The sequence below is a fragment of the Protopterus annectens genome, chromosome 5.part0, assembly GCF_019279795.1.
Source record: "Protopterus annectens isolate FY-2018-M chromosome 5.part0, PAN1.0, whole genome shotgun sequence".
NCBI lineage: Eukaryota > Metazoa > Chordata > Ceratodontiformes > Protopteridae > Protopterus > Protopterus annectens.
Window position 1 is genome coordinate 933,096,245 of NC_056735.1, and position 18,070 is coordinate 933,114,314.

Genomic DNA, 18,070 nt, shown 5'->3' on the forward strand with positions numbered 1-18,070 from the left:
AGGAGCATCCTGCCATCACCCAGAATGATACCACAGTACAAGGACAAAATGATTGACTTCAACAATTGGCTAAGCTTCTGGTGTCATTCTAAGGGGATCTAGTATCTGTCTGCTTGGGATGACATAATCGACAAACCACAATGCTTTGCCAGAGATGGCCTGCACCTGTCACCCTTGGGATTTCTGATACTGGCTAAGGCACTTGCCACCCCTATAGTGCATTTTTTAGGCAAGATTCAAATGACAAATTCACCACCATAACAGGTACAAGCAAGCAAAATCTGAGGGTAATGCTACTTAATGCTAGAAGTCTAAACCTGAAAATGCACTCACTCGAGGCACTCCTTAAAATGGAGAACATTGACATCGGTGCAGTGACAGAGAGCTGGTTCAAGGCTCCAGATAGCTCCCCTGCATTACCAGGCTATAATTCATACCACACCTTTTGGTCACCTAACCTGGACCGAAGCACTAAAGGCGGAGGCGTGTCCATATTTATTAAGGATATCCACACGTCCTGGCTAGTTATTCAGCATAATGCATCTGAGATTATCCAAGTGCAAATAACCCTGAGCAAGACCGCAATCAAAATTGTAGCTTTCTACAGATCCCCGACCATGCCCCAGGATTCCCACTCCTCATTTCTTGATACACTGAAAAATATTAGGGTACAACCTAACACCCTAATAATGGGCGATTTTAACTACCCCACCATTAACTGGGAAAACTAATCATGTACCAACTCTTGTGCTCAACGTTTTCTGGAATTCATAACTTCCAAAGCCTTGGATCAACTTATCCACACCCCCACCACGGGCAGCAATATCCTAGACCTGGTCATTACCAACATGGGCAACTGGTGTTCCACACCAGAGGTCAATTCCTCGTTGGTCAAATCCGACCATAAGCAAATCACCCTAAACATCCACATCCCATCCCCACCCCCCATTAGGGAAACCACAGTAAAAAATGTCTCCAAAGCCAACTTCACGCTTCTTAAGACAGAAATGGCAAAGTTCACGACACTCATGCTGGTGGATTTTTTAACAGTACAGTTATGTTTTTGAGATTCACCATGGAATTCCAGGAATATAAAATCCACTACTTGGATGTGGAACTTGAGAAGAACACTATAGAACAAGATACATAGCTAGGACTTATAGGAAAACCACCTATTCAAACTCATTTTTGCACTATACTAGTTCTCATCCCTTGCACCAGAAAAAGTCAGTGGTGAAGGGCCAGCTAGTAAGAGCTGCAAGGATGATTACCCTTGAAGATGATTTCAGGGAAGAGTGTGAAAAGTTGAGAAATATGTTTTTGCACAGGGTTTATCCTAATAGCCTTTTATCCAAGGTGATTAATGAAGTGCAATCAAAAAGAAATGAGGGTACTTATAAACCTATTTTAAGTAAACACCATGTAAGAGAGTTACTAATGGTAAAAACATTTACCCAACAGGAAGGAAATACTGAATTAAGTAACACTAGTTTAAGGAGTAAAAGGGATGCCAAACATGACACTACCTGTGCTCAACCATGTATAGGGACTGTAATATGTGCATCTGACATAGGCAGCTCTGCAGCACCACCCTCAATACTGGGACACCCACAAGGTAAGTGACTCACACATGCCAGTTGTGGGGGGGGGTCACATACCCAACAACAGTCACAGCCAGCAGGACAGGTGTAGACAAACACAAACAAATGCTGTACTATGGCCTCTGAATGAGGCCTATGGGTAACCCCCCCCCCCCAGGCCTACACAAAAAGACTACAGCAGGCCAGGAAGTTGGATGTCAATTGTGAAGGCTAGGAAATCAGAAACTAATATGTAGGTAATTAAAAGCTAAGATCTGTAGTACACTGGGATTCCTCTATCCAGCACGATCGGTAAGACTACAGACTGAAATGGAGTACCCGACATACTAGTACAGTACTAACAAATGTGTACATGTGTCAGGTGTGTCCCCCCAGCCTATGTAGACGTATAGTAACAGTCAGGTATGCCCCCCCACTCCTGTGTAGAAATGTAGAAATAGTCAAGTGTGCCCCCCCATCCTATATACAAATATTGTAACAGTCAGGTGTGGCCCCCACAAACCTGTGTAGAAATGTAGAAACAGTCAAGTGCCCCCCCCCCCGCTATGCAGAAATGTAGCAACAGTCAATGTCAATTGACCAATGAATACTCTGCAGGCACATCATGCTACATGTCGGTGTACAACACAAAGGTCAGCACCACAGTACAAACTACCTGGACTTGATCCACACATGCAATACAGATGGCCATACTGGGCATGCTCACACACTTAAACACATGAAGGCCATGTCTGCAAACACCAGTGGACCAGACATATCTGGCAGTTGCAGTTCTTAGTGCAGACACATGTTAGTATGCACCACTCCTGCCTTGCACACACAGTGGATAGGAATACAGACATATATGTAAGGACAACACACTATAATAAGCCAAAGGCAGATGGACATAGATGTGTGGAAGAGGGTGACTGTGATAAGGAGCCATCCAGCCCTGTCCCACCCAGCACACAGCCAAAGGGCCCCAAACAAATGAGGTGCAGATGTCACCCACTGCAGATAATAGCCACCAGTATCTGTCAGCATTACAGACTATGTGGTGCAAGTGCCAGCTGTGCAACATGACTATACAAGGAAGTAGCCATGTAGTAGCTGTATACACGTACCTGTGACATATGACCCCATGTGTGCCGTAGATGAATGGGTTCTGGCCCAAGCACACACTGCCCTCCCCATGACAAGCCTGCTGAGGTTATTCAATGTGAAATACACCCTTGGGAGAGCTGCAGCCTGGTAATTGCCATGGCACATCCCATAACTGCATGTTGCTGTAGTGTGATCAATTAATCAGGTAAGAGTTCAAACCCCCGAACTGGCAACCGTGAGTGTGTGTTTATGTGCTTGTCTGACTGTGTAGACAGCATTGCTTTTTAGGCTCCTCACACTCCTTACAATTCATATACTCAACTTTGCCAAGGCTGCTGATCTCACCAACCTAGAAATACACCTCTGGGACAGTTGTATCCTAGTGATCTCCCTAGCACTTCCTTTAACTGCATACTGCTGTAGTGTTATAAAGTAGTTAGGTAGGTGTTATAACCCAAGACATGGCAATTGTGTGTGTGTGTGTGTGTGTGTGTGTGTGTCTGTCCAACTCTGTAGAGAGCAATGCTTTTTAAGCTACTCACACTCCTTACAATTCATATACTCAACTTTGCCAAAGCTGCTGATGTCACCAGTATAGAAATGCACCTTTGGGAAAGCTGTAGCCAGGAATGTCCATAGCACGTCCTGTAACTGCATACTACTGGAGTATAACAAAGTAGTTAGATAGGTGTTCTAACTGCAGACATGGTGTTTGTGTGTCTGTTTCTGACTGTGTAGAAAACAATGCTTTTTAGGCTACTTACACTCCTTACAATTCATATACTCAGCATTGCCAAGGCTGCTGATGTCACCAACCTAGAAATACACCTCTGGGAAGGTTATAGCCCAATAATGCCTGTAGTGCACCCTGTAACACTGTACTGCTATAGTGTAATAAAGTGGGTAGGTGTTCTAACCCCAGACATGGCAATTGTGTGTGTCTGACTGTGTCGAGAGCGATGCTTTTTAGGCTACTCACACTCCTTACAATTCATATACTCAGCATTGCCAAGGCTGCTGATGTCACCAACCTAGAAATACACGTCTGGGAAGGTTGTAGCGCGGTAATCTCTGTATTGCGTACGGTAACTGCGTACAGCTGGAGTGTGGCAGTTCTGGATGTTTTGTGTATGTTCCAATGTCTGTGTACAGAGCAATGCATTATAGGTTAGTCACATGCAGTACATTTGAAAAGCCCTACTTTGGAAATCCTGCTGATGTCATCCATTATGAAATACACCTTTGAGGAAAGCGTACTCTAGTAATTCCTGTGATGCATCCTATAACAGCTCTATGCTATAGTGTAGTATAGACCTCAGTCAGGGGGTTTATCCCCGCACATGTCAGGTGTGGATGTTTTGTGTGTGTCTCACTGTCTGTGTAGGGGGCAATGCATTTTAGCCTACTCACTCGCAGTACATTTGAAATGCCCTGCTTTGGTAATCCTGCTGATATCATCCATTGCAAAATACACCTTTGGGGAAGGAGCACTCTTGTAATCCATGTGGTGCATCCTGTAACAGCTCCATACTGTAGTGTGATCTAGACCTTGGTCAGGGGTTCTATACCCACACATGTCAATTGTGGATGATGTGTGTGTGTCTCACTGTCTGTGTAGGGAGCAATGGATTTGAGGCTACTCATTCACAGTACATTTGAAATGCCCTACTTTGGTAATCCTGCTGATGTCAGCCATTGTGAAATACACCTTTGAGGAAGGAGTACTCTCCCTGTGGTGCATCCTTTAACAGCTCCGTGCTGCAGTGTAATATAGACCTCAATCAGGGGTTCTATACCCATGCATGTCAGTTGTGGATGTTTTGTGTGTGTCTCACTGTCTGTGTAGGGAGCAATGCATTTTAGGCTACTCACTCGCAGTACATGTGAAATGCCCTACTTTGGTAATCCTGCTGATGTCATTCATTGTGAAATACACCTTTGGGGAAGGAATACTCCAATAATGTCTGTGGTGCATACTATAACTGTGTAGTGCTGTACTGGAATAAATTAGTTAGGTAGGGGTTCTACTCCAAGACATAACAGGTGTGTGTTTGCATGTTTGCAGCTCATATCCTGTGTAGAGGTGGTTGTGAGTGTGTGACACCCATGGCCAATGTGGGGCAGGTTTTGCATATTTCTTATATTGTGGCCCTACTATATATCACATTGTCAACCATACTGGGATAACAGATATAAAATAGCTGAGAGGTCGGGTGCAAAGCCATACCTATACATGTGGCATCAAGGCCAGGCAATGACAGTTAGCAAACCAAGTATTACCCAGACCACACTCTCTACCCATGTGTCATACACACACATGCCTAGGCAACAGCCAATATGTGGGTAGTACACTGCATACTGGCCACTGATAGTGACTATGGAGTTATAGCAGTGGGCTGCAGAGGGCATGTCACCCTGCCCATCTGTCCAATATGCATGTACATGTAGACAGTGCACCTCCCCCATGTTCCCCAATGGACACCTGCACCACCTGTGGTGCCTTCACATGTGACCCACAATGGACATACCATGGCTGACAACATGGCCTGTATGGACAGATGCCACTGACACCAGGGAATGCTTTTGGCATGCTATCAATGGAGGTGCAGTGCAAACCTGCTGCCCATTACCAGTTCCTGCCACAGGTGGGCAAGACTGGCACATCTTATGATAATCCATGTTCACAACATGAGCCAGACACCCCAGGTACAGTTCCACATGTCACTGTACATGCATGTGGGAGGTGTGCACATCCTAGACACCATCCATGTCATAGACTAAGGAACACATACATGGCAGGTGATGCACAGCATTGGCCACACACAATAGTCACCCAGGTGACTGAATGGGGGATACAATACCTACCTGTGTGGGCAAATGCAAAAACTACAGCCCTGAGCCACAATACAGACCATTGTCATGGTCCCTGATGCCAAGGTATATGCATCACCTACCCTTGTATAGCCTGCTGGCACAGTTGACCACCACACAGCCGTGCAGACATGCACTGTCTTTATGGTGCATATGGCCACATCCACACTCACTACAACCCCCATGGGCATACTGAAGCATGCCGTCCAATGTCTGACACCTGTTCATAATCTTTGCCCTTATGACCTCCTTATGACCCGTGTGGTGCATGTGATACCTGCACAGTGATGTGTTGTGGCAATCCCACTACTGATGAGTTGTACTCCTGGCCCTGTCCAGTGTGTGAATGTGAGTGCATCCCTGTGAGACTGTGGCTGTGTTGACGCTGGCACCTGTTCATGCAGATAGGCATGTGTACTTCACCTACCTTATATGTACAGTATCCGTGTTGCAGATGTCACTCACCATCGCATATATGTTCTCTGTGCTCCACAGCAGGTAACCCATGTGGCGCATCCAATAACTGCATCTAACTGTGATAGCACTACATAGTTGTCAGGGGTTGGATACCCTGTGCTGGTAGGTGTGTGACACAAACATGCTACAGTTTTACTTTCCCACCCCTCCCTGACAGGTATTTGCCTCTGACTGCTTCTCCCACTCCCTTTCTGGTGGATGTGGAGACCCACACCTGCTATGCTTAGGCAGCAGCATGTGTAATTTAAGTGATGTTCATGATCAGCTGATGGCATCTGCACGAATTGCAGTCCTCATCTAGCTGATTGCATGTGGAACAGCTGTAGTAACATTCCCATAGTGAATTGCATAGAAACACACTCCAATATCTAGGAACATCATGATGATGTTGGCCATTTTCATTCACTGTCAGCAGGAACTAGATCTGTTGTTTGGCAAACAGCATCTCAGATGGATTGGGGATTTACCTCTAACAACATACACTGTGGAAAGAGGGCAACAAACAGGAGAGGTATGTGCCTGACCTGACTACATACTGTAAGTGCTGCTATACTGCATTTGGAGTAATGCTGGTTAAACAGTGTTTGTCTGGATATGGCTATCGTACATGTTGCAATACCTGTCATGTCAGTTCCATGTTTATGAGGAATCCCCATCTGCAGGGTCATCTGCAGACTGGCCAGTGTTGTGCCTTTGGTTTCATGTGTTAGCCACAGAGAATCTATCTGTGGACTGCAGACGGTAGTGTGAAGATTGCAGTCTGTAGATGGTGAAGGCCGTGACAGTTACTGACTTAATATCCCTCATAGGACATATGTTGCAACAAACCCTTGTACAACAGTAAATGTATGAGGGTATCACAGCAACATGTCAATATTGGCCTTGTGTATGTGCTTCCAGCCACACCTCTGTCAACCTTTGTACATATGTCGTGCATGAAATGGTGCATATGTGCCATACACCATAATTAGTGTCATCATATCTGATAACAAGCCAGTGATATATCAGACTGCTACACATGTTATGTACAGTAGGGGTTATATTTCATGACATAACCTGGACATTCTGTGGATGATTGTACAGTACTGAGGTCTGTGTACTTATGGTGAATGTCGGCAGTGTGTGTGTGTATTGTTGATATGTACTTTAGCCTTTGTACAGACTGTGGTAGATGTCATTGTTCTAGCTCCCATCCTATCTGATGTTACATGCTGCCCCACTGCATGGTATCGTATTGTAGTACATGTCATATGGCCATACACACACATGTCCAATACCACAGACAACCATCAGACCAAACTGTGTAGCAGCCCAGTATATGTAAGGTCATTCTGTGAGTGGCACATATGAGGATGGTGCAGAACAGATAGTACATATACTGGAATATTATGCTAGACAAAACAGTGTAAGAAACTTCTCTGTGTGGAAGATTTTCAGTCCATATATTTCTAGTTAATCACTGTATATTAATCAGATCAGACAATAGTAGTAGAAGTAACGAACGTAAACTCGTCTTAAGTCAAAACAAAACAAAACAAAAAGTAATAATAGAAAATATATAATTGTACAGCATTACTAAGTATTCGAAAGTAATCCAAGCAAGGCAGGCAGTCTGTTTCCAGTCGAAAATCCTTTATTAAGTACACAGACAAGCGATCCACGTAAAACAAAAATAGAGTAATAATTTTCTCACAAGCTTTCTAAATATATATATACTTTTTATCAGGCATGGGAGTGGTTTATTGTGCTGTAAAACAGAGTGTTATTAGTACACATGTTAAATTCACATCTCTTCCTCCATCAGTGTGACATTCGAGCTGGTCCTGCCCTACTTAGTAGCTGTCATAATAATATATAACCCTTATGTAATTTAAATAAAATTATATAATGATGTGGTACCTCTTATTTAACTAAATTATTAAGTAGATTATTAAGTCTGTGATTTTATCCAAGACGATATACTACATGGCTGGAAATATATATCAATCTTAGTTCGTTTGGCAATCAAAAATATATATAAATATATACATATACATTTTGCATGTAAAAATCAATTTCTATTTTCATAACCTATTGTTAACAAAGATCGCTTTCGTCCTTCTAGACTTCTTCAGGTTTGTGTACAAGAACCCTAAAAACCTATATAATTGTATAATTAGTTAGTATTGTTATTACACATCATTTTGAATAAAGTGGAAAAAAGAACCAGAAAAAAATAAAAATAAGAAAAAATGTATGTATGATGATGAAAACAAAATATACATGTACATTTCAACTGATTTAAAATGGTATTTAAAACCAATTTGTAGAATAAAATAAAATAAAATACAATTAGTCATGTAAACAATGTGGCAATTTTCTAAGTTCCAGTGCACTTTTAATTGAACAGTAGTAGTTTAGTCCAGGCTTCCTAAAAGAGTTCAGCTTTAATTGCCACATAAGTTCATGTTTCTCCAGAATATTCGGGATGTCTCCTTCAAGATCACCCATGTCTATGAGATCCAGGATCTGGAACTTAAAACCCGTGCGCCTTTTATGAAGAGAAAGGTGTTTGGCTAGTGCATTATTTTTCTGACAGATGACATGAAATCCTACTCTTGAGTTTATTTACAGTCTTGCCCACATAGAATGCATCACATTTATTGCACTGTGTCCTGTAAATTACTTTTTCAGTGTTACAGTCACCCCCTGCACTGGTTTTAATGATCTTCTTTAAATAAGGGCAATAAAAACTATCACCTTGCTGTATAAATATACAAAATGTTCAATTAGTTTCACATCTTTTAGTGCTTTTCTCACATGGTCTAGGTTTAAATTCAACAAAACTTCTAATGTTTCTGGCCTTCCTATAAACAAATGATGGGGCTTCACCTAAGATGTTAATCAGAAAAGAGTTTTCTGTGGCAATGTCTCAGTTTTTTTCAATAATATTTTTGATACTGTGATAATCCAAAGTGTATGTCAGGATGCAGCTATTTTTGCATTTGTTATTCTCTGTGGAATTACTTAACAATTTTCTACTGGGGAGGTTGAGAGAAGGTGCTTCAGTCCTTTCCAATAATATAATGGGTTCCAGGATGTTTTTTAACATCTGACTTTCATAGCCTCTCACTAGAAAATCATTCTCTAAGTTGTTCAGGTTTCTCAAAAATGGTTCCATTTCTGTGGTAATTCGAGCTAATCTTTAGCCTTGGGACTTCACTACATTATACTTGTTTTTTGTAGGATGTAGACTTTTACTGTGGAGTAATAAGTTAACCCTCGTTGGTTTTCTGAATAGATCAGTGGTGATTCTGTTATTGTTGGTGTCCTTGGAAATCTGCATATCTAAAAAAGTGGTTGAAGTACAGGTATGGGAAGAGGTAAACTTCAGGAAGGGGGTTGTTGATTGAGGTAAGTGATAAAATCTCCAAGCTGCAAGGTGTCACCCTCCCACACAATAAAGACATCATCAATAAAACGTAAATAGCATGTGATATGCTGCATGTAATCTGTGTTGTTTAACACAAAGTCCTCCTCCCATTTGACCAGGGCTATGTTAGCTATGCTGGGAGCCATGGCTGCCCCCATTGCTATACCAGTTTTTTGTTTGTAGTGTTTGCCATTGAAAGTAAAGAAATTGAAGTCCAGTACAAGATTAATGAGCTTGCTTAACATTTGCAGTTGTGCCTGTGTACCCTGATTATGTTTCTTAAAAGACTCCATAGCTGCTGTTATTCAGTAATTGTGAGGGAGCACTGTGTACAAGGATTCCACATCAATAGTTACCAAAATACTGTCAGCTTCCACTGTAATGTTTTTTATTTTCTTCAAAAAATCCATTGAATCTCTTGTGTATGACTTATTCTTTTCTGCTAGAGGTTTCAGCAACTAATTAAGGTAAATGGCTGTGGCTTCAGTAAGGGAACCTCCACTTGCTACCACAAGAACATGCCTCATACTGAATGAGGAAATTCCAGTGTAGGTTCATACAACTGTCCCCTCGTTTGCTGGGGTCATAATCCAATTCCACAATGTCATCCTGTATTTCAGCCATGTTCCCATGGAGTACTAAGCAGGTCAAGTGTATAACAATAACCAAGTACAAAAGTCTCTGTTTGCTGCATTAACAGGCACTATATTAATAGAAATTATCAATTTTTAAACAGTTTTTTAGTTCATTTGCCCTGGTATCTATGACATTTTAATGGTGTTTATGAACCTTTTAAATGTCTTTTATGTACTGTAACTTTAACTTAATTAATGCCTGTTCGTGATTTGATGTTTTTAAAGAAGATGTATATATAAGGAGAGTTGGAATTGTTTGTGGTTATATGGTCTGAAGAAGCTCTTTAGCGAAAGCGCTTACCTTTTTGATTTATATGTTGTCAATAAATATCTGAATTAATATCTGAATTTACGAAGAGCCTGGTTATCTCGTTAGTGGCATATGCTTTGGATTATTGTTCATTACTTTTTCGTAGAGAGACTTTTATCCTGTTGGGGACTTTTGTACTTGGTTATTGTTATACATTTGACCTGCTTAGTACTCCACGGGAACATGGCTGATAAACAGGATGACATTGTGGAATTGGATTATGACCCCAGCAAATGAGGGGACAGTCGTATGAACCTACAGGACAGGATTACACAGTATCTCATGAGAGATAGGAATTTCCTCATTCAGTATGAGGCATGTTCCGGTGATGACATCACTAACGGCTCATATGAAGATAGCGAGCGGTTACAGCAGTGTATGGAGGAGCTGGAACGTGATTTTCTCAAACTAAAAAGACTACAGGCACAGTGGTATCATTTTGAGATGTGCCTTGTGAAGAGGATTGTTCCCCGAGGACTACGGGTGTTTAACATGCCCACACAAGGCTCACAATTTCTGGAATTGCTTACCCGGTGGCAACAATTGAATTTGGAGGTAAGCGCAAACTATATGAAGTTTCTCATAGACTTTTTTAGACCTGAGGAGAATATTTTAAAAGACTCTATAAAAGCCAAGCAAGAATATGTTTGTAAACATTTTTCTGAGCGTACGGTTGATCCGTTATTCGAAAGCTTGCTAGACAGTATAGCAGTTTTTGAACGTAAGCTTACTTATCAGAAAAAAGTGAAGATTCTGAGGGACATTAATGATTTTAAAACTGGGAATGTCTTTATGTGGCCTAAGACTGGACAACGTTCACATCACTTGAATGATTTACAGGATAATATTACTGTTAGTGATGTTTCTACTGCTAAAGTGAATAGTACTTTTGTGATTTCATCTGATGGTTGCAATAATGATACGAATGATTTTGCTGATGCTAATAATATGATTTTATCATCTGCTGTTAATATACAATCTGTACATAATGAGGACAATTGTGTTACTAGTGCTGAAGGTGATACATCTAACCAGAATAGGAATTTGTATCCCACTACTATTGTGAAACAAGGGGTTCAAACATCTATAGCACAGGATAAGGTAGTTAGACCCAAAACCAATTACTTGAACAAAGTTAATGGATGTAGTACAGGTGGTATACTTGGCATTGATACAACAGGATATCCCCTTTTCCACTTCCTATCAATTTAGACAGGGGTATGAGGTGACCGTGATCGGTGAGTCGAGGTCGCCAGAAACGCAAGTATTCAGGGGACAGAATCACAGGTCAGACCATCAAGAAAATGTGGGGGAATGCCATGACTCATTAGTTTGGAATATCTCTCAATACCAATTGACATCTGAAGAGCTTATGGTATTGAATAAGGGACTAAGTTTTATACCCACATGTGAGAGTAAGGTAACTGATACCATTTTAGATTTGAACATTTTTTGTCGAAACATTATGCTGCGCATGCATTTTGGTAATAACATTGGACAGGAACGTTCATTCAGGAAATTGAGTACTTATGTACCAATTAACAATCCATTGGTTGATGCTTATTTGAAGTTGACAGAAGATGAGATATTCAAATATTATGATAGTAAGTCTCCTAATAGGAGGCGATGATTAAGGAATAATTTGAGTTACAGTGAGAGGCAGGCCTTGAGAAATTTACAGATTAACAATAGAATATCAATAAGACCGGCAGATAAAGGAGGTCTCATTGTCATCATGGATTATATCTAGTATGTTATATCAATGGAAAGTATGCTAACTGAGCAGAAATATTATAAGCTTATCACTTTAGAAGAAGTACATCAAATTATGTCTTCAGTTCTGGGGGCATTACTGGATGATTTGAAAAGTGTTCTTAAAACAGCTGATGTATTTGGATATCTGAAAGTTGATTATCCACTTATATATTTGGTATAAAGCTTACAGAAAGTCCATTAACAGCCAATTGACCCACCCATGAGGCCAGCACTCGCAGGTGGAGGATGGGTAACGGAACCATTATTCCTTTATGTGGAGAAGCATCAACGCCCTGTAATAGATAAAAATACTACCGTCTTGAAAGATTCTAAACAATTCCTTATTGAACTTTATGAGTGTATCACTAATGTTGACATCTCAAAGGGAGTGACTTTTGTCACTATGGATGTACAGTCACTCTTCACCAATATTCCCAATGGTTTAGGTGTGCAATATCTCCATGAGTATTTAACTGTGCATGGTGAGTATGACTCTGTGCAGACAGATTTTATCTGTCATTTATTGGAAATAGTTCTTGAGAAGAATGTTTTCACTTTCATTGGGAACATGTATATTCAGAATGATGACGTGGCTATGGGCACTTTGTGTGCCAATAGCTATGTCAACATGTTCTTGGCCCATTGGGAAAATATTGTACTCTTTAGAACAGAGTCTTATAAACATGTGTTTTTTTATCGGCGTTTTGTCAATGATTTGTTTTTTCTTTGGAGTGGTAGTCAACAAGTGTTAATTGAGTTCCACGAGATGGTGAATGGGTTGACTGAATGTTTAAAGTTTACCATGGAGTCATCAAGGGAGAAGATAGAATATTTAGATCTTTATATTGAGAATTTGGGGAATGGATTGATTAACACTGGAGTCTTTCAGAAGCCCTGCCATAGGAACTGCCTATTGAATAGATAGAGCATCCATCCTAATTTTATCTTTAAGAATTTGGTTAAAGGACAAGGGACGAGGGCCTCTAGACTGAACCCTACATTTGAAGGGTTCAAGAGAGAATTAGATGAATTATGTGGTAGACTTATTAGTAGAGGTTACCGACCAGATGAGATCTTAGAGACACTGTTACCACTCCCTATTTTGGACCAAGTAGGAATGTGATACTCCCACAGAAGCAGCCCATGGAACAGCTTAGGGTCCCATCATTCTTTATTCAGGATAATAAGGAGCTATTTGAGATTTTTATCAAATATTGGTCCATCTTGAAAGTTGATCCAGCATTACGTGGAATAGTAGGTGATAGACCTAGATTCCTCTATAGGAACAGAAAGAACTTGAGAAGGCTTTTATGCTATGGCAATACTGCTAAGATCAGTTTAAACAACATTGCTTCCACACGACCATGTGAGAAGTGTAATTTGTGTACATTCATTAATGCTTCAAATACGTTTATTCACCCGGATTTGGGTAGGGAATTTACTTTTAAGGTTGAAGCCACCTGTGCCACTCCCAATGTAGTGTATTTAGCTGAGTGTGACCTCTGCCATTCATTTTATGTGGGCAAGACAAATAGAGCCCTTAAGAATAGAATAAGAGAGCACATATATAGCATCAGGATTAAATCAGAACACAATGCCCTTTCTAAACATGTTGCAACAGCAGGGAAAACACATAAGTTCAGTTTTAGGGTCTTGGAGGTTATACACCCACAAATTAGAGAAGGTAATATTAGAAATTATACTGAAAGCAGAGAGGCACACTGGATTATTGTCCTTAGGGCTGACAGGGATTTAGGCTTAAATGAAAGAGCATCCATTAAACCGATGCTTAGAAATAGGAGGGTACAGAAGTAATATCTGTATACATTCCTTTCACCCCTTTTGTCACTGTATTTATTGTTTATTGTTTGCTACATTAATAGGCACTATATTAATAGACATTATCAATTTTTAAACAGTTTTTTAGTTCATTTGCCCTGGTATCTATGAAACTTTAATAGTGTTTTTGAACCTTTTAAATGTCTTTTATGTACTGTAACTTTAACTTAATTAATGCCTGTTCTTGATTTGATGATTTCAAAGAAGATGTATATATAAGGAGAGTTGGAATTGTTTGCGGTTATATGGTCTGAAGAAGCTCTTTAGTGAAAGCGCTTACCTCTTTGATTTATATGTTGTCAATAAATATCTGAATTAATATCTGAATTTACGAAGAGCCTGGTTGTCTCGTTACTGGCATATGCTTTGTATTATTATATACATGTATATATATATATATATATATATATATATATATATATATGTGTGTGTGTGTGTGTGCGAGTATATATATGGTTCACCTTTCAAAGGGAGAAAATCATGTATATGAAAGCTGGATGGTCGAAAGTAAGTTTTCAACATTGCACAATCTTGGAATAAATGCATCGAATGTGCAACGAGCGAATGTCACTATGCATTCACTCATTGCAGATTCGGCATTTTGGGTGCAGATGGCACTATAGTGGGGATGGGGAAAATGCCCCTTTCCCCACTCAGAGTTAGAATATTAAAGTAGGGAGGTTGTAGGGGCACAGCCCCCCAGATGGGGGGTGCAGGGGGGCTTGCCCCTTTGCATTACGATATGTATTCCAACTTGTAGCTCAAAAATCAGCAAAGCTGCTTTTTGATTTGCTGAGTTTTGAACTTCGGTGCAATTAGAAATGATGGATTTGTCCTTTCGGTTCACAGAAAGGGCTGTTAGGAGAAATGATTGTCTCCCTTTCAAAGGTAAACACATATATATCTATACAGGTATATATGGACATACATCTGTAGATGAAATTGGGAACATAACCAAAACATATATGTTCACATGTACCATTGATGGGTTTCATAGAACCAAACAACATATGTCTGGCATGGAAAGGTATCCCCCCCCACAGCCAAACACGCCTGGCCTTCAATACACCACCAACCTTTGCAGATCCCATAACCAGGACCCTACACGACAAGGGCAGTACATGTTAACAGTACTCCATCCCACCTGTAGGATGTCAGGCTGACATTACTAACATATCATGCAGTACAGTCAAGTGAAGTGTCATGTGTAGGGGAACCCCCTGAACAGGCGCAGTAAGTAGCTGGGATCCCTTATACGATCCAACAGGCCCTACACCTGACAATGGATTCACCAATGTTGGCAAGGACAACCACAAATCCACCATGTCACCTGGGAACTACCTCCCAGTAGCCTGATGAGCCTGGTCTGCAGGGACATGGAACATATCAACAATGAACCCATGGCCAATGTCACTGGTAATCTTAACACCTGGGACCCCGCCAATGTTGGACTTGTCCAAGGCAGAGAATACAACCTGAACCTGGTATACCTCCTTCAGGCAATCATGACAGGTGTAGATGAGGGTTAGGAGGTGCACACAGCCTATGTAGATCATAGCAGGCTTTTGTACACCATCCCACATGTAGGAATGTGTGTAGATGTTAAGGGATCTACCTCTGTTCACAGAATATGTTTCCCCCAGGACTTCTTGGCACAAGCCAACATTCCACAGGTGCCATCCAGTGGACATACAGACCTTCACAGGTCATGGATGTGTTAATGCCCTCCTCCACACTGTAGAGGTGTGCAGTAATACTGGGGTTGTTATAACTCACTGGGTGTGGCTGTTGTGGACACATCCACCATCATTGCAGTTACTGTTGCATCTATCCCCCCACATAGATGTCTGTAATACTGTACAGTGTATGCTATCAGGTTGGTTAGTTTTGTTTACACCATTCACAGTAGTAGAGCGCCTCACACCCTCCTAAGGGTAGGGCTATGCCACCGGCATTGGCACACCCATGTTACTGAGGTGAGGATTGCAGTAGAGTGGGGAAAGGGATAGACACCCTGCTGTAAGCATGTTCTATGTCATCCAAATAGCAGACTGCATATATACCAATGTGTGGTTGCCTGTCCTGTCTTGATGGGGTTACATGAGCAACAGTTGTGTTACCTGCACGGGGACATACCTCCATGTGTACAGTCTTGTATCTGTACTGCATCCAAACCAAAGGCTCTGTGTGTTGTACCCAGCCATGTCATGTGTACCACCCACTACACTTACTGGTGTCCACTGTAGAAGGCCTGCTGACACCACTACACCCAAAAGCCATGTGGCACATGGACAACCACAACAGAATCAGAATAGATAATGGTGAAAACAATGCAACACTGTTAATTACAGCTATAATGCATCATGTCTGTACAGCTACACCTTCCAGGATATTAGCATTTCACTTTACTGCTGACAACATGCTACACAGCATGACATTGCTACACTGTTGTACAGTCACCCTGTGCATCAACACCATGATAGTCTGTCCCTGCATCGATGTTATGGATGACAAGATATGGCACGAGTATCATCATATGCACAGGGTGGTTGTTGGTTTGCCAGAGGCCTGGGCTGAGCCATACAATTGACAATGTGTGTGTGTCTGTGTGTGTGAGGGGGCTGAGTAGTGTTATGGGCCAATGGTGATGTCATGCGTGCAGGCATGTGGTTGCCCTAGGTTTGTTGTTTATGTGTGCATGTCTGCATGCACACAGTTCTATCATGTTGCTGCCCTATACAGGAATTTGTGAGACAGCTGCAGACTGTACCTGGCAGGGTTTGCAGTTCACCATCTCTGGCCACAGACATGGGACCTGTGCCTGGCAGAGGTGCCACAGGCAGTATCAGGTACAAAGCCAGATCAGGTACTGTCTCCCGAGGTTGACAAACTTCCACTGGATCCAGGTCCCTCCAGGGACTGGCCAGGACCACTTGCACGTGGTCTGCTACGATTGTCTGTGGACAGTACCCCCACCACAGTGCTGAAGCTGGTACTGCCACTAGGGGAGTGGCTGTGACTGGTGGGATATCCATGGGGACCTCCAGCTGCTGATGTTGCTGGCATACATCCATGTGGCCATCGCAACCATCCTGCCCTTTCCTGATGCATGGACATGACATTGTTGATGAGATCCAATGTCTCACCCCACCATCTATCCATGACCTCGGTGTAATTACGAATGGCACCTGCTAGGTCATGGATGCTGTCATTTACAGAGGTGTGATGAGCCCTCTGCACCCTTAGACCCTGTCTGGTGTACCATTCCATTCAAGCCTGTGCCTTCATGACAGCCTGAAACATGTGGTAGATATAGATGTGGCACGTCTGCCAGGGGCATGATGACCAGCAGTGCTCCAACTAGCACCACTGAACATCTGCCTATGTGGTACCCCATTGGAAATCTGGCTATGGCTGCTATGTCCTGACACACATGCTATAGATACCACACTGTCCTGGCCAATGCCAACCATAGACTGTCCCTCAGCTAAGGCCAACAGTGATGAGGTATGTAGAGGCTGTGTGACTGTGTGTGTGGATGGTGTGGATACTTGTGGGATGTCAATTGGTAGCCCAGCGGCAGCCCCTGATTACCCTGCCTGTGCCTCAATACACCTATCCTCATGGTCACTGTCTGTATCAGTGACATCAGATTCCCTGTGGGAGGGACCCAGCCCCACCTCGCCACCTGTGAGGGGAAAACAGGGAACAGACTGTAAGACTTGTATATAACCGCTAAACAGTACATACACACACACACACACACACACACACACACACACACACACACACACACACACACACACACACACACACATGTGCAGACATGGCCACACACACAGACATACACACATGCAGTCGACATACATGACAACCCATACACTCCACCAGACAGCACCTACAGACAACTCCAGCACCCCCATAACACACACAATAGCAGGTGATGGTACAGTACAGTATCACACACAAACCTGTAATTAAACACATGTCAGCATGCAGGACACGTGGTGCTCAACAGCATGCAGTGCAACTGTAGTCAATCCCCGTTACCAACATTATACATGGCTGTGATGCATGGCTTCTGTTA